Below are 22,595 nucleotides of genomic sequence, written 5' to 3' on the forward strand. Positions count from 1 at the left end.
TTCGTGCCCCGGTCCGGGAAGATCCCACGTGCCGCGGAGCGGCTGGGCCCGTGAGCCATGGCCGCTGAGCCTGCGCGTCCGGAGCCTGTGCTCCGCAACGGGAGAGGCCCCAGCAGTGAGAGGCCCGCGTACAGGGGAAAAAAAAAAAATATATATATATATATATATATATATATATAACCTGAGGGTACAGGGACTGCCCTTTGCAGAAGAATGTACACACACTCAGTTATTTCCACCATTTAACTCTTACTGCTTGGTTAAATCCACTGCGGATAATTAGCCAGTCGTTCAAAGAACATGGATTGAATGACTGACTTCCTCACCCACCACCTCTCTTTCAACTTTTCTTATCAGTCCCATCACACAGGCTAAACATTTGGGTATCATTTCTGCATACTCCTTTCCTCACCCTTCTCAATTCCATGACCTGACATCTCTATTTCTTCTATGTGTCTGGCATCCACTTTTTCCATTCCATTCCTGCTGCTTCTTCTAGAACCACTCCTTTTCAAAAGGTCCACATTTCAACTGCTTCCCAAGCCCTGGTCCTCTCTTCAGTTCCTCCCAAACCACCTCAAATCCTGCCTCTACCCTGCAGTAGCCAACTTTTCAAAGCATTCTTTTGGTCATATCCATCCCAGCTCCAAACGCAGGGGCTCCCCATCCAGTCCACCCTCCTAAGCATGGTGTCCAGGCATGTGGCGCAACTGTAATAGGGAAGAACAAATCTGACTCCATATTAGATCTGTTTCTTTTACTTTAACCTCTTTATTCTATTGCTTTTGCTTTGAGTTAAGAATGTGGCCTAGGGACTTCCCTAGTGGCGCAGTCGTTAAGAATCCGCCTGCCAATGCAGAGGATAAGGGTTCGAGCCCCGGTCCGGGAAAATCCCACGTGCCGCGGAGCGGCTAAGCCCGTGTGCCACAACTTCTGAGCCTGCGCTCTAGAGACTACAAGCCACAACTGCTGAGCCCGTGTGCCACAACTACTGAAGCCCACACACCTAGAGCCCGTGTTCTGCAACAAAGAGAACCCACCACAGTGAGAAGCCCACATACCGCAACAAAGACCCAACTCAACCAATAAATAAATAAATAAATAAAATTCGAACACAAACCATTTAATTAAAAAACAGCAATGTTGCCTATAGCCAAAAATATACAGGATAGCCTATTCTCAGGGCTCTGACTTTTGAGTCCATTCATGTGGAGATAAAAAGTTGCAGAACAGAGAATAACACTTGTCTTGTTGGAGGTTTATGGGAACATCGTGACCTGATCTATCCAGACAGCTGCAAGAACAAAGGATTCCTACACCAATAAGTTTGCAACAACTAACCACACCCCTCCCTCGACTTGCCTTTAAAAATGATTTGCTGAAACCCTTCAGGGAGTTCGGGGTTTTTTGGGCACGAGCCACCCATCTCTTTGCATGGCCCTGCAATAAACCTTTCTCTGCTCCAAACTCTGACCTTTTGGTTGGTTTGGCCTCACAAAACTTGCATTCAGTAACACGACCTGCCTTTGCACACTTGTCTTCCACCACTCACAGTCACACAGCTATGCTTCAGACAACCCTTCCCTTCCAAGTGTGCACCCTGCATTGAGGACTGAGTCCACTGACATACGACCTGTGCAGTCACATGGACTCTGCCCTTAGAAGGTCCCCCACTTGGTTAAATGCTCTGCTGTCACTGATTTGAAATTCTCAATGATTATTGAACAAGGAGCCTCGCATTTCCATTTTGCACTGAGCCCCACAAATCATGCTGCTGATGCTGCCTGCTATATTCCTTTTTTTGCGGGGGGGGGGGGGCATGCTGCATTTGGGATCTTAGTTCCCCAACCAGGGATCAAACCCGCGCCCCCTGCATTGGAAGCACACAGTCTTAACCACTGGATCACCAGGGAAGTCCGATGCTGCCTGCTTTACATCCTTATCTTTAGTCATGTTGTTCTCTCCACGGAAAGACCTTTCCTACCTGCTAGAACCTGACGCCACTTTCAAGGCCCAGCTCAAATGCCATGAGGTCTCTGCCAGCCTCCCAGAGCCTGAAACAGGCTCTCCACTGGGTTCCCAAAACACTTTTCTTTTACTCCTGTTTTAGCACTTGTCACACACAACTCACAATGTAGTTATTTGCAAACATGCCTCATCCTCCTTCCTAAAAGGACAGGCAAACTTCTCTGAGATGGGGGTGGGAGGGACATTCTTTCACTTCTGTTGCTTCTCAGTACCTGGCACAGAGTAAACCCTCAATACATTATTGATGAACTGAATTTCACTGTCCATAATAACCCAGTGATTTCTTGGCCCCTAGTGCGTCTTCTCCCAGTGGGCTGCTCGCAGCCCAGCCCAGTTCTGCAAACTGTGCTCACGGCAACATCTGGCCACCTCAGAGACTATGGTAATGTAAGAAGAGGCACTAGGCAGCCAATTACTTGAGGAGAGTGAAATGATTTTGTAACTAGTAAAGCACATGAAGTGCTGTTTGAGAGAAAAGGAGAAAAAAAATCAACCCAAATTTGAAAGTTACTAGGCTAGCAAAATTTTCCACAGAAGAGAACTGACTCCCAGTGGTATGTAAAACTGCTCCTAAAGTAAGTGTTGCACTGGGATGCCCAGGAGGCTTCGTGAGGTTGAAGATCTCCACCCCAAACATAGCCAGTGGAACTCAGACGTGTTTTGCTGAGGACCATACTGCATCAAGGAAAGCTGAAAGTACAACATGCACCCTCCCCGTATGTCACTTACAGCACATCTTAATCCAGTTATGTCTTTTTCTTGCTAAAAACCCTCTCAATACTCTCCTTACTAGAGAATAGAGTCCATACACCTTAGTATAGCCAACATTTATTGAGAGCTTTCTTTGTGCCAAACACCACATCAAGTATTTTATAGATTGTTTCATAAATTCTTACAGACTTAGATAATAGATGCTGAGATAGGCTGGGACCTGGGACCTGGAACCCTTTGCTGCCATGCTTGCACCTGGACAAACATCTCCTGGAGCAACAAAATACAAAGAAACTATAAGGGACTAAAAATAACTGCGTGTATGTGCAGTTGGGGCAAATTATGGACAAAAAGATACAAAGAGACCAAAAACCCAACTGCCACTTCTGAAGAGCCCCCTGCACTCAACACTACCAAAGCAGTGGGCAAAACACCTAAGCCACGCCTCTGGCCCAACCCGTGGACCCGTCCCTACTCTCACCCCATATAAGGAACTGGCTCACCCCCCGCTTGGGGTGCGAGTGAGCAAGGGAACCTGTTACTTGTTCTTGCCTCTCCCTGGTGTAGCAGGGGCCCCAATAAAGCCTTGCCTGAATTTCTTGTCTGGCCTCTATTGATTAAGGAGGCCAAGAACCCTGGTTGCGAACAGTGCTATGATTATCCCTATTTGAAATATTTGAAAACTAAGATAAAGAGAGGTTAAGTAATTTGCCCCACATCACACAGGAACCAAGTGGTGGAAGAAGATTCGAAGCAGTTCATCTTCGAAGCGCCTGAGCACTTCATCACTGCGCAGGCCCCTGCCCACCAGCCAGCCCCCTGTCTCACACCTCTGCTCGTCTCCTGCCCCACACTGGCACCCATCTGAGCATGTACAGTCCTCCGAGCTGCCTAGCTCTCCCACTCGGGCTTCCAAGCCTTTGTTCCCAGCATGTACATTATGCTGGTGAATGTGACCCTGTTATACTTTGGCTTCAAATTTGGGTCTCAGGCCTCCTTTCCACTCTTAAAGGACTGTGGAAAACAAAGAGCTTTTATTTATGTGGACTACATCTATCACTATTCACCATGTTAGAAATTAAATCTGAGGAAATTAAAAATATTTGCTTATCCACTTGAAAAAATAATAAACTCATATGTTAACATAGATAATACACGTGACGAAAATAACAATATTGTCCAAAACATTAAAAAATTAGTAAGAAGACTGTTATTGCTTTACATTTTTCCAAATCTTTTTAATGTCTGGCTTCAGAGATGACAGACTTTTTATACCTGCTTCTTCACTCAATCTTAAGTGACATGTTGTTTTGGTTGACATATATAAAGAAAATCCAGTTTCACACAGATATGTAGATGGAAGAGGGAAGACTATTTCAATAGCCTTTTCGGATAACTGAGAACATTGTTCTTTGACACTATCCTAAAATTCAACAAGTGGGAGTTTCTTACAATTTAATGTGGAGTCTGAAACCACATCAATAAAATTATCATACTCTGTTACATTAATCCATTGGTCTTTCTTACTCTTTGAAAGGACCTTTTTCTCATGCGTGATTCTGAACATCATGCGCTGGTCATTTGGAAAATATGGGTTCCCTGAGTTACAAAGCTCTTCCAAAAATCACATTTCTTTGTGCCAAACCGACATTTCACTAAAAAAGACCAAAAAATCCTATTTGTTAATCACATCAATTCCATCAAACCATTCTTTGGAAACCGTCAAATTCATGGTGGCAGATACCAGTTTTTCACAATTCTAATTTTTGCTTGAAAGCTTTAATTTTATCATTGGCAACGAATACCGTCAGTTGTTTTCCTTGAAGTGACAGGCTCACCTCATTGATTTTCAAGAAAATGTCTGCCAGATACTCAAGTCTGAATAATCCTAGTTTGTCGGTTGTTCTCTCAAGTAAAAACGGTACTGAAAACAGCAGCTATTTCAGTTAGAAATTCAATTGCACAAAATCTTTTCCTTGCAACAGCCAAAGAATGTCAGTATGCAGAAGTGCTTTACGTAGAATTCTCATTTTGTTACACAGGATATTAAAATATGTACTCAAGGGTCGAAATTTAATAAATTTAATCATTTTTGCTTCATCAAGGGCATTCTTGAGTGAAACCAACTTTTTTGTTTAATGAGTGCACAGCAGTGAAAAATACAGTGACTACAGATACAATTTGGCACTCCCTTTACTCATGCTAAGGGGCTAGTGTTTCACACACCATTGCTTTTGTACCATCAGTCCACACACCAACACAGACAAACAATGTCTTAGTATTATTATGTACATAGTTCTGACCTCACAAACTCCCTGCAAAGCTCTTGGGGATCCCCATGGATACACAGATCACGCTTTGAGAACTACTGCCCTACACACCTTTCTAGAGCCGTCGCAAATGTAACTTCCCTGAGAAAGTTTACCACCTCTCCTCTGTGCCACCACTGTGATCTGTATAAACTTCTGGCATAGTACTTATATTTTATTACATATAGTTAATTATATCTTCTTCCTCTCCTACAATTGTCAGTTCCTTTAGGGCAGAAACCATGTCTTATTTATCTTTGAATACTCAGCCCTTAACAGTATCAGGCACACAGTAGGTGCCTGATAAATATCTGTTAAATGAATGAATGAATGAATAACTTGTATGGCAGATTGTTATTTTCTAAAGATGGTTACAACAATGTGTCCCATCACACACGCTCTTCTATAATCCTGCCACTTACCCATCAGTAGGTCTGCTCCCTTCTCTTTTAACCTGGCAGGTCTTTGTGACTGCCTGTAAAAGCAGGTCTTTGTACAACCTATAAAGCTAGTAGAAGAGATGCTATGTGACTTCTGAGGCTAGGTCTTAAAAGCGCCATGCATTTCTGTCCTGACCTCTTGGGACACTAACACTTGGAACCCAGCCATCATACTGTGAGGATGTTCAAGCAGCTTGTGCAGAGGTCTACCTGGAAAGCAACCTGGGTCACTGGCTCAAAGCCCCAGCCGAGTTCCCAGCCTACCTCCAGGGACCAATTTGTTGCCCATGTGAGTGAGCCATCTTGAAAGTGGATCATCCAGTCCCTGTTTGAGCTGAGCCTACTGACAACCTAACAGAAATGAGACACCCTGGTGAACCACTGCCCAGCTGCTGATGTATGAGCTAAATAAAAAATCATTTATTGCTTTAAATCACTAAGCTTTGAGTAATTTGTTATGCAGCAACAGATAACCAACACCCTATATTTGTCAGCTCACAGACGACAGAAACTATGATTGACTTACTCTAGTATTCCCTACGACATGTAGCACAGGGCCTTGCATATTGTAGGTGTTCAAAATATATTTGTTGACCTGAAGCTAGCACCTTTTTTTGATGCCACATATCCCTATAATCAGTATAATCATGGATCTTACACATGGGATGGTGAAAACATCTCATTCCTCCGGGACACAATTAGATACTACTGTACTCATTAGGAAATAACATGAAATGTAAAACACAAGACATGAAACCCTGGTCTCCCTGTTTTCTCCATGAATTAGGCTACAGAGGGATTTTAAACAACAGTTACTAGAGAAATGTCTTCCTACCCACCTCCTCGTCAGCTCACATGAGAAGTGTCGATTAAGAAGTCAGATGAGAGAGGCCACAAAAGACAAGGAAGATAGAGAAAATGTTGGCATGGATTTATTTTTCTAACTTATTATTCTCATGATTTCAATTTTTAATCAACCGTGCTTAACTTATAGCTTAACATTACTAGCTAAATTGAGAAAGAAAAAACTGTATTACTCATTTTTATTTCTAATTTACAAACAGTACAAGAAATTACACATGACTTTTTTGTTCGTTTCAAGACAAGACATACTTTATCTGAATGCAAATAACGGCAATGGAAGTGACTCCGAAGAAATGGAGACCAAAGACTTCATGCTAGCTTTATTTTGAAGGATCATTCCTCATATACTAAGTTTGGGCTGGGTTTGTAGCCATGTTGGAGGATGGCATGCTAGACCCAAAAGTGTGTTATTGGCAGAAATGTTCTAACTAGTGATTCCTTCAAAACTTCTTGGGCAGCAATTTACACACAAAAGGCTAAAATAAAAGCTCAAAACTAAAAAGAATTCTTTGAAATAAAAAAGTATTGCATTAGAAAGCCACAGAAGCAAATGTTCAATATTTTACTTAGTAATGCTTTGTGAACTTCTACTAAAATAGCACCTCAGGTTGCTAAGACCAAAAAAACCTATGCAATTGATGAGACATTAGCGACAATCTGCAGCAGAGGTGTTTGTTTGGAAACATGAATCTTTGGCAAAGAAGGTAGCTCCACTACCACTTTCAAATGACTCCACAGATTAACATACCAGGCTAATGATATGGAAGACCAACTCACAGACCAAATAAAGCAAGTGAAGTATTTTTCATTGCAACCTGACTTGTGCAATGATACGGCTAATATGGCAATCTTTCAGTACAGATGTAATTTGAACACGATGGTGATATGAAGGAAGAATCTTTTTTAAAAAAATTTTTTCATGCTCATTGTCAAAAGACACAACTAGCTTTCAAATGTATAAAGCTAAAAAGAATTACATTGTCAACAGGTGTGGTCTGGAGTTTAAGTTTTGTGTACAAGTATGTTCTGACAGCACAGTTGCAATGGTAGGAAAACATTCTGGAGTGAGTACCCATATTAATAAACTTACACCAGAATGTACATTAATGCACTTCTGCCTTCGTTGAGAAAGACTGGCTTCAAAAATAAGTCAGCTAAACTAAACATTGTACTTAGTGACGTAGTAAAGATAGTAAATTACGTAAAGGTAAATGAGTTAAATTCACGGTGACTCTGAATGAATACTCAAGAAGGTGGCTAATCATACACAACAGTACTGCGTGTTGATGTTTGATGGTTATCGAGAGGAAAAGCCCTCTCAACAATGTCTGCAGTGCGGAATAAACTCTTAGTGTTTTACAAGGTAAGAAATCCGCTTGGTCCCAACTTTGTAAAGATACGAATTAGAGCCAGACTTGTTTATTTGCCTGTCCTTGCTATTTTAATGATCTTAATACTTTCATGTACGGGAGAAACAATGTTTTTCAATGGCAGATAAGATTGAAGACCTAAAACAAAAGCTAGATGCTTAAAAGAACACTTTCCACATTTACACCACGTTCCAGAATTTAACAGTTATCAGTGAAAGAGGTGATGATATTGATACAGCACATCTGCCGAAAGTTATCGCCAAATATTTTCTGAATTTGATAGAATGTTTTGAATCTATTTTCCTAGATTTATGCATAAAAAATTGTATGGATTCATTTTTCATCAAAAGATAATTTAAAGTTAACTATTTTTGGATAATTAGTTAACTAATGAAGACCCAGAAGTGAATTTTGAAAACACAGCACTACTTGTCTCGTTTTAGATAAAAACTGAAAATGAATAAAATAACAATAAAATAAAGGAGTCAATTCTCCAAGAAGTCATAACAGTTCTTAATGTGTATACACCTAATAACAGAGTGTCAAACTACACAAGGCAAAAACTGATAGAGCTGCAAGGAGAAACAGATGAATCCACTATCATAATTGGGAATGTTAATGTCCCTCTATCAGAAATGAAGAGATACAGCAGGAATGAAATCAGTAAGGACCTAGCTGAACTCAACACCACCAATCAACTGGATATAATGGACATCTATGGACTACTTTATCCAACAACAACACAGTACACATTCTTCTCAAGCTCACACAGAATGTTCGCCAAGACAGACCACATTCTCGGCCATAAAACACACTTTCACAAACTTAAAAGAATAGAAATCATACAGTGTCTGCTCTCCAACCACAATGGAATTACACTAGAAATCAATAAAAGAAAGACAACTGGAAAATGCCAGAAAGAACAATCTAATCATCAACAATCTACCTTAATTCAGCACGCTTTTGTTGAGTGTGTGCTACATGGCATGTCCCCAGGGGCGAGGACCACGGCTGTATCCTTGGTGCACTCATTCCCTGACTCTATGATCTCTATCAGTATTTATAGAGTAAATAAGTAAGGTTTTAGGAAAATACTAAAACTTACCTGGAGTTCATAATCTACTGGTGAAGGGTGAGGGTAGAGTGCCTGAGACCCTGACAATGACAGCATATTCCATACGTGCTCTGAGATCTAGATCTTGCTACAGGAACACTGAGGAGGCACTCCTTATCAGTGCCTGATGTGTCACTTTTGTTTTATTGTGTTACATCCTTTGTCTGTTTCTCCTTGTATTATATCGTGAGTTCCTATGTCTAGGTTATCTTCCACATAGTGCAGTGTATGTAAATGGGAGTTTAATAAAGGATTCTTGATGAAATAATGACACCTACCATCACTTACTGAGTTCCTCCCATCTTCACAAACATTTTCTCAATTAATCCTACAATAGCCTATGAGGCAGATGTTATCTCCATTTCATAGATAAGAAGGCAGAAGTGGACTTCCCTGGCGGTCCAGTGGTTAAAACTCAGCACTTCCAATGCAGAGAGTGGGTTCGATCCCTGGTCAGGGAACTAAGATCCCACATGCTGCGCGGCCAATAAATAGATAGATAGATAGATAGATAGATAGATAGATAGATAGATAGATAGATAAATAAATAAAATTTAAAAAAAAACGAAGGCAGAAGTACAAATGGGCTAACATATCCAAAATAACCAGCTAAGGTGATGACTGGCTTGTGAACCCAGATCCCACTGACCGCAAAGCCATGCTCTTAGCCAGCACTATGTTCTGGATCTGCTGTTTGTGGTATGATCATAAGAAGATGATTTAATACATCCTATCTCCAGTTCCTCTTTGGCAAAATGGCATAACTCATTCTTGCCTATTTCATTGGGATGAGGGCAGTTGTGATGTTCACATGTAGGCTGTAATGTATAAATAAGGTATTAAAATAATTACTTGTTTACTACATGGCAAATGCTCCTTTACCTTAGAGACTGTCATTCATCTTTGATCTTCCCGGTTCTCCACCTAGAGCCTTGAAATATAGCAGTATTTGTTAATGTTTGTTGCATGACAAAATTACAAGTTAAGGAGAGAATGCATATTCATGAAGGATTTTGCCAGCTGCTGTTTTTAAAAGGTTAGAATTGAATTTTGTGATTGAAAAAAGTAAATTTATATTCTACCCTGGTTTAAGAAACTAGCTCTTTGATGGTGAATATGTTTCCCACTAGACTTTGAGTCGCCACGTGCCACCTCGGCAGGCCTGGGGCAGACTTGGCAAAGGTGCTGCCCAGGCTCTGTGCCCACACAGCTTGGTCAAGAGGGCTAGTTAATTGCTCACTGGGCTCTGCACACAAAGGTACATTTTGCAAAGCTGCTTTTTGCACATCGTCAGTTGGAAATGTAACTCTCAGAGTGCAAGTCATTTTACTTTGTATGTATTCAGAGTGACTGCAGAATTGCTTTAGCAGATAATTTCATGGTGAGAAGGAAAATACTTCATAGATATTCTCAACTGAAATCCTGAAAGCTGCACTGGAGGTTGTCAGCTTTCTTATTTTGATAGCTGTGCTCCCTTTAGAAAGAAGGAAAAGGAAAAATAACCTTAAAGTTCTCCTTCCCATGAGGGGTAAGATGCCGTGCCCCCTACATTGTTTGACCTTTTCGATTGACTCTTTTATAGCTGGCTTTATTGTCTCAAATGAGTTGGGCCGATGTGAGGTTCTATCTTTATTATTTTCACTTCCTTCTCTGTGGGCAGCATTACTAACTCCATAGGGAACCACCTTGTGCAGTCGTGGGTGTGAGGACAGGAGAATGGGGGTAGATGGCGTCCCATAAACCCATTGTTGTAAGTAGAAAACAGCTCGGAGCACAGCTGATGATGGGTCTGGAGAGTCTCCACAGGTAAGCAATAAAAATAGTACCATATGCCCTCTTCTTAGTTTTCTAGTTCAGTGCTTCTCAAGCTACCTCTGGTACAGAATTCATTTTTAATTTTTTCAAATATCCAATCTATCTCAGATTAATACTTGTGTCAAAATGTAATAAGTTAAATTTAGAAAAGTTAAATTTTAAAAAGATGAATAAAATACAAGCCCCAATTTTTAAATCTGATTCAGACATAAATGTGTATTTCAGTAAACGTATTCAGAACAAACACCAAGAAAAAGGAAAGAATTACAGACACTGTGCACATTTTTAATTTGACATGTATACAAGGTGATTAATATAGAAAATTCCTGTTACACTTGTACTTCTGTCACTCCATAATCATAATTAAACAAACTTACAAGTGAAATAGCAGCTCTTCATACTAAATGCCTATATGCACACTTTGAATGAATAGCATGCATATATGAGCTTGCTTCTTCCTTGCTAATTGACCTAATCTGGGCGGGACTGACAACAGTGCTATTCTCAGGGGACAGATGATAGAGCCAGAAGTGATTCCATCAAGGACACAAGTCATGGTTCAGGCACTCAACGAAAGTGTGCTGAATTAGAGCAGGCTGTTGGTGACTAGACTGTCCTTTCTGAACTGTGGTTCTGGGAACTACTCATCCATGTCAGTGACCCCCAGGGCTCTACTCCCAGGTAGGGGCCAGATCTTTATGACAGCAGCAGCTAATCCTCTGAACCATCCTCAGCTAAACCCCATTGTTCAAGAGCAGAGGCTTTTAGAAATGATCTACAATGTCTTTCTGAGTAACAATGAATCTTTATTACTGAAGAGTGGAATAAAACTGCTCCCAGGAGGAAGGAATAGGTTCTCCTCCTACGGGGTCTGGAGATGGGAAAAGAAGGCCATCATGAAAGTGTGTATGGGTTATGTAACTAGGTATTTTCTGAAGGGCATTCAAGGTCACTGAGGATCCAGCCCTGCATTTCCCCTTAGGGCGGTGGGACTGAAACTCAGCTCTCTGGATGCTCTGATCAATAAGAACCCCAGTCTAAGGAGGTGTGAGCTCAAGGTGGACGGAAGCCTCTCTTCTACGGTTCTGATAACATACCTCTGGCCCTATACTGTAGTGTCCCACTCAGCAAAACAAAAAGCCTACGGTTCACTAGACCCACAGACCTCAGAGAGCATTCAGTGGATACCTTTGTTACCCAACTACCCATGTCCTTGATTAAATTACATTGATATGTACTGTACCTTCCCTGAGGTGAGCTCTGGTAGGAACAATCTTTTTCTTATCATAGTGCTATTTTAGTGCCCTTTACAGGTTAGTACCCTGTGTGGCTGCCCAGCTGGCTGCCTTATCATGTGGCCATTAGTTTTACCCCCCAAAGTCTATTCTCAATAGAGCGGCCAGGCTGACCTCTTAAAATCGAAGTCAGTCTTTACAACTCTTCATTTTATCAGAATGAAAGCCGAAGTCCTTATGGTGACCTTCTATCTGCCCCCCTCCCATCTCCCCAGCCTCATTCTCCCACCCTGGCATCCTTGCTATTTCCTGAAGACACTCTCCTGCCTCATGGTCTTTGCACCAGCTGTTACCCGCACAGAAAGCTCTTTACCAAAATAACCGTATTGTTAACTCCATACCCCTTTTAAGTCTTTGCTCAATGGTGCATTTTCAAAAAGCCTTCTCATGCTCGCTTCGGCATGAGGATTAGCTTCTGCTCTCATATACTAAAACTGGAACGATACAGAGAAGATTAACATGGCCCCTGTGCAAGGATGACACTCAAATTCGTGAAGCGTTCCATAGTTTTACATAGAGACTGTCATACAGAATGAAACAAGTCAGAAAGAGAAAAACAAACATCGTATAATATTGCTTATTGTGGAATCCAGAAAACTGATACAGATGAACTTACTTGCAAAGCTGAAGTAGAGACACAGACATAGAGAATGAATTTGTGGATACCACGGCGGGATGGGGGGTGGGATGAACTGGGAGATTGGGATTGACGTATATACACTACTATGTATAAAATTGATAACTAATGAGGGCCTACTGTATAGCACAGGGAACTCTGCTCGGTGCTCTGTGGTGACTTAAATGGAAGGAAATCTAAAAAGGAGGGGATACATGTATGCGTGTGACCGATTCACTTTGCTGTACAGCGGAAATTAACAACACTGTAAAGCAACTGTACTCCAATAAAAATTTTTTAAAAAGTCATCAATAAATCCAAAGTCATCTTAAAAAAACAAAAAGGTTTCTCAAAGAGGTTGTAACATTACAACCCACTCCCAACCCTCCCTTCGGCACTTCCCATTTTCTTTACCAAACTCTATAATACCCACCCCCAGCCCTGACAGGATCTATTGCCTTCTAACCAACACACAAAATTACTCAGTTTATCAAACCCTCATGTAGCCCTTATTATTATTATAGCCCTTTAGAAAGAACTAATTTAAAACTTTGATTATACGCATTGATTATTTTCAGACTCCTTTCTCTAGCATATCAGTTCCATAAGGGCAGGAATTTTTAAAAATTTACTACTGTATTTCTGGTGCTTAGAACAGTACCTAGCAAATCATGGGTTCTTTTTTTTTTTTTTTTTTTTGCGGTACGCGGGCCTCTCACTGTTGTGGCCTCTCCCGTTGTGGAGCACAGGCTCTGGACGCGCAGGCTCAGCGGCCATGGCTCACGGCCCAGCCGCTCTGCGGCACATGGGATCCTCCCGGACCGGGGCACGAACCCGTGTCCCTTGCATCGGCAGGCGGACTCTCAACCACTGCGCCCCCAGGGAAGCCCAAATCATGGGTTCTTAATAAATATTTGTTAATAAATGAATGATTCTCCCATTACTTCTTTTCACAGAACCATCCTTGAGTTTCCTTTAAACATCTCAAGCTCTGGTGTTTCTCTCCCCCTGCATGTGCCACTTCCGCCCCCTGGAATGCTTTGCCCCCCTCACCCATGCCACAAACTCCACCCATCCTTTAACTTCATTTAACTTCATCACTGCCCATGAGAACTTTCTCTTGACCGTGTACAGACATAGTCAAGAGCTCCTTTCTCAGTGTAGCCAGATCAAACCAAGGATGCTTTCCCGAGGAAACTTAGTTCTGGCAAATAAATCATCTGTGTCTGCCTGGACAAGACATTTTCTCAGAGGGTCAGGGCACAGGACTGATACCTGAGTTTCAAGCACAGGGTGGGTTGGAAAACATCAATGATACAAAACACTTGCCTAGAGCATATTTTATCCCCATCCATCGGATAGGAGTAAACCCGATTCTGTATTGAATAGGAGAGGAAAGAGAAGGAAGAGGAGAGACCAGCTGCTTACACCATCCATGCCATCCATGTCCTCAAAAGAGCAAATTAAAAGACATTGAAAAATAAACAACTAAGGTTAAAAAAAGAGTAGACAATGATTTCCCATGGAGAGTCTGGAAAATGGCAAGGTCAATCCAAGGTAGCTGAGGTGTTCAGACCACAATCTGTCTCCAGTGACTCTACAGAAATGCAATTCCTTTTTTCTCTTGACCTCTTAGACAGACAATCCTAAAATATTTAATGAGTGTCATTTTCCTCCTCTGGTACTCTCAGGCAGTTTGAGAGTGTCCTTTCAGAACTCCAAAAGACCAATAAAACTGCCCAGGCTTGACCAGAACAGAGATTCTTAGGCAGGGCAACACCATCAAGCTTCAATTAAGGAATGCCCTCAGGTAACCAACCCTGGTTTCAGATTTCCAGAAATAATTATTTGAATTCTCAGGCACAGTCTCTTCAAAAGCTACTAAAGAGCTTTATAAATACCTACTTATTATGGTCCCTCAATTCCATATAAATTTGACCAAGTATTTGAGAAAGCATGACTTTGCCATTAAGATACCCTGCAAACACCGACCTCTCCAAACACAGGCCAACTATGTGCTTTGTGTCTTATCCAAGGAAAAACTGCTGCCAACTGCTAATTGATTATTTTATTCGGCTTAAGTTCAAGTGTATGAATATACAGGGTCTTGGATAACTCAAGGCTGCATAGGGTTAGAAAACAAGGCCTTTTCATTATCTTCATCCATCATCCACCTGAATTTATTTTCAGAAAGTATATCCCCATTTTTGAGTTTCCAGAAATAAATTTTTTTCTAGGCATAATTTCTTTGAAAGCTTTTCATGAGCTTTGTAAATTACCAACCTCCCAAGGAGGGTTTAAACCAGCTTAAAACAGAACGGAGAGAGAAAGTTCAGTTTGGTCTCAGCCAGGCTACCAGGTACTTTCTATCACATAGAATGCAGGAAGCTGCAGAGAGCTCTGAACCGGTGCCTGAGTGTGCTGGCTGGGCTGAGGCTCAGGGCCTGACATGCACAAGCAGACAAAGTCTGACAGGTGAGATGCTCATACTTCCTCTCTAGTATCCTGGACAAGGGTCACCGAGAGGCGGTATTTCCCCTCTTAGAGAGCTTCCGACTCTGCTTCTTCTGTTCCCGACTACCTCAAGTGTTGGAAAAATTTCCCCCCTGGTTCTTCTCCATTGGGCAAAACTGTACTTTCTGGGGATATGCAGTTTGAATCCATTCTTTCTTTTACATGAAATCCCTCAGATATGCAGTGCAGCGCTGTCTAACAGAACTTTCTGCAGAGATGGAAATCTGTGTGTTGTCCAATATGCTAACTACTTGCCACATGTGGCTACTGAGCCCTTGAAATGTGCAGGTGTAACTGAAGGACTAATTTTTAAATTTCTAGTTAATTTTAATTACTTTAAATAGCCACGTGTGGTTCGCAGCTATCATACTGAACAGTGAGAACTGAGACATTTTTCATGAATCTCTTTACCAAAAATCTTCCCTTTTCCAGGTAAATAGCCCTTGTTTCTTCAACATCTTCTCAACCAAAATGCCTTCCAGAACCTTCTCCCTGTAGTCAGTCCTCTCTGGATATGTCCTGATTTGCCAAATTCCTACAATGTACTAAAGCAGAGAACTCCTGGTGAGGTTGGCCCCTTATCTGATTCTGCTCAGATGTTTGATAATGCTCTCCTTGAAACCTACCTAGCCAGCACATTTTTGGCATATACTCAGCCCTCAATAACTATTGAGGGCTGAGTATATGAGCCCTCAATAACTAGCCTTCTTGAAAGAAAGTAACTGTTATCTGGGGGCAGAATTAAATCTCTAGGTAAGCACCTCCCTTCAGAGATCACAAGTGACGCTCATAGTGAGAGAAAGTTAAATTCTCTATCCTTGGCTTCTCACTGAGCCCTGGAGGGCACTCAGAAGGGGTTGCAGATATCATTTTATATACTGAAATGTCTTATATATTATACAGCACATCGAATATCAGAAAATTACAATTGCGATACTCTTTAGACAAATCATTAAATGGGTGTTGCATTTCTACAAAAAAAGATAGGTATAAATTGAACTTGAGAAACAAATCATTTCAGAGATTCTTTATCACCTTTGTGGGTTGTTCTGCAAAGAGCCAGCAGATCCCTAAACATCTTAGCTTTGCGTTTCTCTTCTCCTTCCTCTAGACTGTATACATGATCCACACACAGTCCCCAGGAAGCATTGAGAGAGCTATTTTCAGGAACTGGGGTAAATACACTTACTCGCAAAGACCTTTCTCAAAGTGAATAATCACCCTTAATAGAGCTGAGAATTACTGAATCTATTGTGTTTATGAATCAGATTTCTAAAGTGGGGCACAGGGCTTCCCTGGTGGCACAGTGGTTGAGAGTCCGCCTGCCGATGCAGGGGACACAGGTTCGTGCCCCGGTCTGGGAAGATCCCACATGCCGTGGAGCGGCTGGGCCCTTGAGCCATGGCCGCTGAGCCTGCGCGTCCGGAGCCTGTGCTCCGCAAGGGGAGAGGCCCGCATACCGCAAAAAAAAAAAAAAAAAAAAAGTGGGGCACAACCTCAGCATTACCTTACTGGACAGAAAGAATTCATTACATAGCCACCTAACAGGGCTGACAGGGAGCCCCTCACCCCAACCCTTGGTGGGCTTCTGAACATAAGCGGTAAAGCTTTCTGAAAACAGATGGGGAGAACGGGGCTAAGACAGAAGAGAGAACTGGGCTGATCATCTTCAACAAAGTGTCTAAAAACTCTTACCCATAGAATGCCTTTCATTTCTTCCAATAAGTAATCCTTTACCAAATTTTATGTATGCAAATCCTTTCTCTGTGGCTCAAGAAAAAAATAACTACTTTTTCACATGTAGGCACAAACAAACTGAGGTTTCTTTGATCTCTCTTAAGCCTCTTAGTAATCCTGAAAAATCTTTAGGCACAGAGTTCAGCCTCTTTTTCTGTAAGGCCAAGTATTAATTTTAACACATTTGGTAAAAGCACAAAGGCCGTTAAATATACCCACACGCGCCAGAGCTCGTGAGGTATAATTAAATTTTAACAAGAACAATAAACTGCGTGAATTCAAGGGAAATGTTACTTTCTTAACACTTATCCTTTCAATAAAGGATCTTTTTTTTCCCAGTTATTTTTTTTTAATTGGAGTATAACTGCTTTACAATGGTGTGTTAGTTTCTGCTTTATAACAAAGTGAATCAGTTATACATATACATCTGTTCCCCTATCTCTTCCCTCTTGCATCTCCCCCCCTCCCACCCTCCCTATCCCACCCCTCCAGGCCGTCACAAAGCACCGAGCTGATCTCCCTGTGCTATGCGGCTGCTTCCCACTAGCTATCTACCTTACGTTTGGTAGTGTATATATGTCCATGCCTCTCTCTCGCTTTGTCACAGCTCACCCTTCCCCGTCCCCATATCCTCAAGTCCATTCTCTAGTAGGTCTGTGTCTTTATTCCTGTCTTACTCCTAGGTTCTTCATGACATTATTTTTTCTTAAATTCCATATATATGTGTTAGCATACGGTATTTGTCTTTCTCTTTCTGACTTACTTCACTCTGTATGACAGACTCTAGGTCCATCCACCTCACTACAAATAGCTCAATTTCGTATCTTTTTATGGCTGAGTAATATTCCATTGTATATATATGTGCCACATCTTCTTTATCCATTCATCCAATGATGGACACTTAGGTTGTTTCCATCTCCAGGCTATTGTAAATAGAGCTTCAATGAACATTTTGGTACATGACTCTTTTTGAATTATGGTTTTCTCAGGGTATATGCCCAGTAGTGGGATAAGTCTTTTACCTAAATGATGATTATCTCTGGGTTAAGGTCTTGGAAGGCATCTACTGCAAGGTGCAAGAATGTCTTCCAGTCAGGGCTGGAGAAGGGTATATGAGAACCTGGGAGGAAGACAGAAGAGAAGCCAAATCCCCCTCTTGCTGGAAGACACCAGGGTCCAAAAGTGATGGAACATAAAAACAAAACCACTGAGTGCCTGTGAAAAGCTCGTGTAATAATAGTTTGAAACTTAAGAGAACTAGATCAAAGTGAATAGTTAGGTGGGAAAATGTGGATGGTCTTGATTAGTGCTTCTCACAGCCCCTTTATTTAGGAGTGGGGAAGGGGTGGAAAAGGCAGCTGGACAAGGCTGTGGGCCCCCCAAACTGGCCCTGACTTCAGCAAGAACAGCTCCTTGTAAAAATCTGATTTCTCTATTTGGCTTCCGTGGAGGCTTTCATATTTTAAAAGATAAAGAAATTTTGCAGGCCCCTTAGCTAAATGTCCATCCCCCATACAACTTACAGGGAGGAGAGCAGGGTTTCACTTACAGTGTAGAAGGTAGGTTCGTACTCAGGGACACAGGTGATAGAACCGAACGATGCTATTCCCATCTTTTTTTTTTTTTTTTTTTTTTTTTGCTATTCCCATCTTTAATTACTTGTGTTGAAGTCTAATTCGTTTTTAAGAGATGGCACAGAAGTTGTGTAAACGTTACTAAGAGTAAACATTAAGCCTGCCAGGAAATTACCTTAAATCCCAGAAGAACGCTGATGCATTTTGGCAGAGTCCAAGTCAAGTCATATGCAATTCTCATCTGTCAATGCCATTCAATTTACTGTAGAGCAAAAGAGTTCTACCCCCTCATCCTTCCTTTCCAACAGTCCCTTTAGTCCTTCTCAAAAAGGACCCTAGACTATGGCCATACTAAACTGATCTCCATTATGAACTTGAAAAACATGTACCAGACACAGTACTTGTACAGTGAAAATAAAGATTAAAAAGATACACTGGCTGCCTCTGAGGAGTTGAGGTCTAATAGGAGAGACAGGTACATGAATTGAAGTACGGGAAGACAAAGAAAGGGATGAAGATTCAGGGGCTGAATGGACAGCCAGGCAGACAGGCTGGCTGCTGAAGGCAACAAGTGAAGCAATTAAGTGTATCCCGGGGAGGCAGAAAAAGCTTGACTCACTGCCTCTGCCTTAGGTCAGGACCCTCATCATTTCTTATCTAGACAATTATAATAGCCTCCTAAATGGGTCTCCCTGCCTCTAAGCTTACTTCATCTATTCTATCCCGCTCTCTACCTGACCTGCTTAAAATTCTTCAATGACACAGCCAACTGCAGAGCCAACACCGCTTACAATGACTTACAGCAGTCTTCATTATCAAAATCCTGCCCATCTCTCTGGCTTCTTTTCTTCTAAACTCAAGGTCACATAAAAGTTCTTGGAGGTCCCCAAAGGCTCTGTGCTCTCAAATATATCTGGGCCTTTGCACAAGGTATTTCTTCTGTCCACAACATCTTTCTTATCTCAATCTGGCTAATTCCCATTTGTTCTTGGAGACTCAATTCCCCTACAAAGCTTCTCTGGACAGTCCCTAGACTAGGACAGTGCCCCATCCTCAGTGTTCCCAGAATGCCATGTACTTAGCCCTAGTAGAACATTTTCCACACTGCTTGCATTTGTCTCTGTGTTTTATCTGCTTAATCCCCCAAACTCAGATTGTGAATTCCTTAAGGACAGTAAGTTCATTATCTTTGTACCACCAAAGGTCATGTAGCACCTGGTGCATAATAGGGACTCAGTGAATGTTTTGAGTTCAATAAAATACTGACCTAGAGGCTCATGACATAGAAGGGAAAAAAATCAGTAAAAGGAAAAGGAAAAACGTTAAATCTTTTTTTGGTCACTTCTGGTTGGGGCACCAGAATGAAGTCGCTTAACTGATCTGAAACAGGATTCTCACTTGACACTAATGATTAAGAGGGCACACGAGGTAGTGGGAAGTACAAAAGCCTTACCATCAACCATAGCTTCAGTTGAATTCTTTGCCTTAGCACTTACTGGTTGTGTGACTTGGGTAAAGTTTCATAGCCCCTTGATGTCTCAGTCTCCACATCTGAAAATGGGGATAATAACAGTCCGTATGTGATAGGGTTATTGAGAGGATTAAATGAGCCTGGAAACCACTTTGAACAGTGTCTGCCACATACTCAGCAACTGATAAACACCAGATATTGTTACTGTCATTGTTATTTGTTTGTGAGAATACTTTGTAAAGAGCTAAACAAATTCCTATCATCTTAACAATGAAATAGCATTTTCAGAAAGTCTTTCCAAGTTTACAGTAAGGAAAGTCCCCAGAGGGCTATAAGACAGCATAGCTGTATATCAAATGTGACTTCAGTTTTAAAGTGATGTTCTACTCAATTTCAGTTGGAAATATTCTGTGTATCTTTTAAAACTTTTTAGTTTTTTAAAACTGTCTTTTAAAGATAGACTTTAAAGAAAAAAATCTGTATTTATAGCAGAAGGAATTGACTTAGCACTCAGGCTGGATTCTATCTTCTCTGGAACAAATGAAGGATTTCTTGACTGTCTGTCTACAGGGGGATCTGGCTGGAATAAGGGAATGGCCCCAGGATCCATGAGCAAGCTAACTAGTGCTGGGAGAGGGAGGAGAGAGAGTGTGTGTGTGTGTGTGTGTGTGTGTGTGTGCGCGCGCGCGTGCGCGCACGCACGTGCATACTCTAATGTTTTCTTAAAGTTTTCTCCAGGAAATGTCTGATCACATATTTACTTTTCTCAGTCTATGACAGCATGGATCGTAGAATAGATGTCTCTCATCCATAGCATTAGCTGAATTACAGTGCTTTTCTTCCAGTAAAGGCAAAGTACACACCTTAGATAACGGCTCTGGAGTTGTTTTTCTCTCAAAAAAGTAGCCTAGATCTGAAAAAACATAGCAACCATTCTCCTGAACATTTCCAGGCTTTTAGAGGGTTAAATGAAAGGCAAGGAAAAGAAAATACATTGTGAGAAAAAAGAAAGATGGAGAAGAAAACAAGGGGAAAAAGCCCCATGAAAACCAGAACTGGCTGGGGCAACTCATAGTTTCGGTACACATGCCTGGGGCAAGGCAAGAGAGGTACTTAGCTGTGATGAGGCTCTCCTCTGCACCCAGTTAGGAAAGGTGAGATGGAAATGGTAACATCACACCAGGTGGGCCTGGATGAGACTTTTGGAAGCACCTGCTTCTAGAATTTTGCAAACAGGGCTTGCAAAAGCAAGTCTTAAGTCTTCTCCAGGGACGAGGAAAGTTAAAGTCTGTTTTCAAAGGATGGTCTAAAGGCAAGGGGATGGTCTGAGTCGGTATTCAAAGTGTTCTGAGGGGGTATCATTTCGGACACAAAGGAATATCTCCTAAACTACAGCTGCCTCCCTGCGACTGTTGAAATAACAAAACTCAAACAAGTCACAAGATCATCCAAACCATCAGGAGGAAGGATGCCACGGTTTACACCACTAGTAAGCACACTTCTAATGAGGTCAGACTCGAGGTTTGGAATCTTATGTTGGCCTGTTACCTTTCTCCCCTTAAATGGGCACCAGGCCAGCTGTCCTACAATGTGGGCCAGTAAACAGAAAGGTGGTCAAGCAAAACAGAGCCTTAGCATCTGCAAAAATCTGTCCCTGCTACTTAAAAAACGATTCAAAGCCTGAGCCCCCAAGTGGTCAGTCATTAATGGGATCACAAATGGGGCTGTTTCCTGCTTAATACCATTCAAGAATTTAAGAGATTCATTAGCTTATGCCTCGCCTTCCTCCTAACTACTCTCATTTTAGTTAAATGTATTTATACCTGTCTTCTTCTAAAAGGGAGCACGGTGGTTTGATATCATCAATACTACAACAGACCAGCCTCCAAGGCTCACTGTAAAACCCAGAGACTGTAAGCTCACAGCTAGTTCCTTCCAGCCCTAAGCCTCTGGGGTCCTCTGCATTGTAAAGACAGTAAAGTCTGATTTTTAGAACATGAGTCGGGCTAGGAAAAATCATAATTAATTGAGAGATGGTGACTTTTACTACCCTATAAATCTGGATTAAATGTAGATGCTCTTAAGACCGCTTAAGAAATTTACGTTTCTTTCCACCACCCACTGTGACAACTTAACCAACCTTCTGGAACAGGAGGAAAAGGTAACTGGGTCACAAGGATCCAGATTCTTGAATCTTTGTTGGAATAATAGCGGCTAATGTATCTTACACCTCAAGTCTTCCACAATCTCTTCTCTTATTTTAATACAGGGGAAACTGTCCACTAATAGACTTTTCCCCCTGTATATATCAAGAGGCTGTCTTTTTTCCTAAGAACCAATGAATCAACAGGAGCAAGTGACCCTTGGGTACTGTAACTACTACTGGAATCTAAGCACAAGTAGGGAGGGGCAGAGGGTTCAGAGGCAGGGACTTGATGTCTTTAAACCCCCATGTACACTCTGGTGGGGATTAAGAAATACATGTGGATGACAGGGTGTGAGAAAATCCTGAAAACTTCTGAAAAACAGGTTTTAAATTGGGTAGAACATGAGCTCCCTCTTTAACAAACTCCTGCAAAGAAATACCCCTTTGAGTGCCCTAATTCCACTGACGGCAGGCTGGCTGTGGACACTGACCCAACATACACCCACACAGTAAGTCTAACATACGTGCAAACTTGACTTTGTATCCACCAGCTCTGGATTTCACATTTGCTCCGTTAGCCAAAAACAGCAT

General features: G+C 41.7%; 1 protein-coding gene across 2 annotated transcripts in view; it reads right to left on the bottom strand.

Annotated features, from left to right (window-relative positions):
- KCNH1 (potassium voltage-gated channel subfamily H member 1) overlaps window positions 1–22,595 on the bottom strand; it is a gene marked incomplete at both ends in the record, with an annotated part of 420,139 nt that overhangs the window by 135,794 nt on the left and 261,750 nt on the right. The window lies entirely within an intron of this gene.

Source organism: Leucopleurus acutus (genome assembly GCF_964270905.1).
Source record: "Leucopleurus acutus genome assembly, chromosome: 2".
Lineage (NCBI taxonomy): Eukaryota > Metazoa > Chordata > Mammalia > Artiodactyla > Delphinidae > Leucopleurus > Leucopleurus acutus.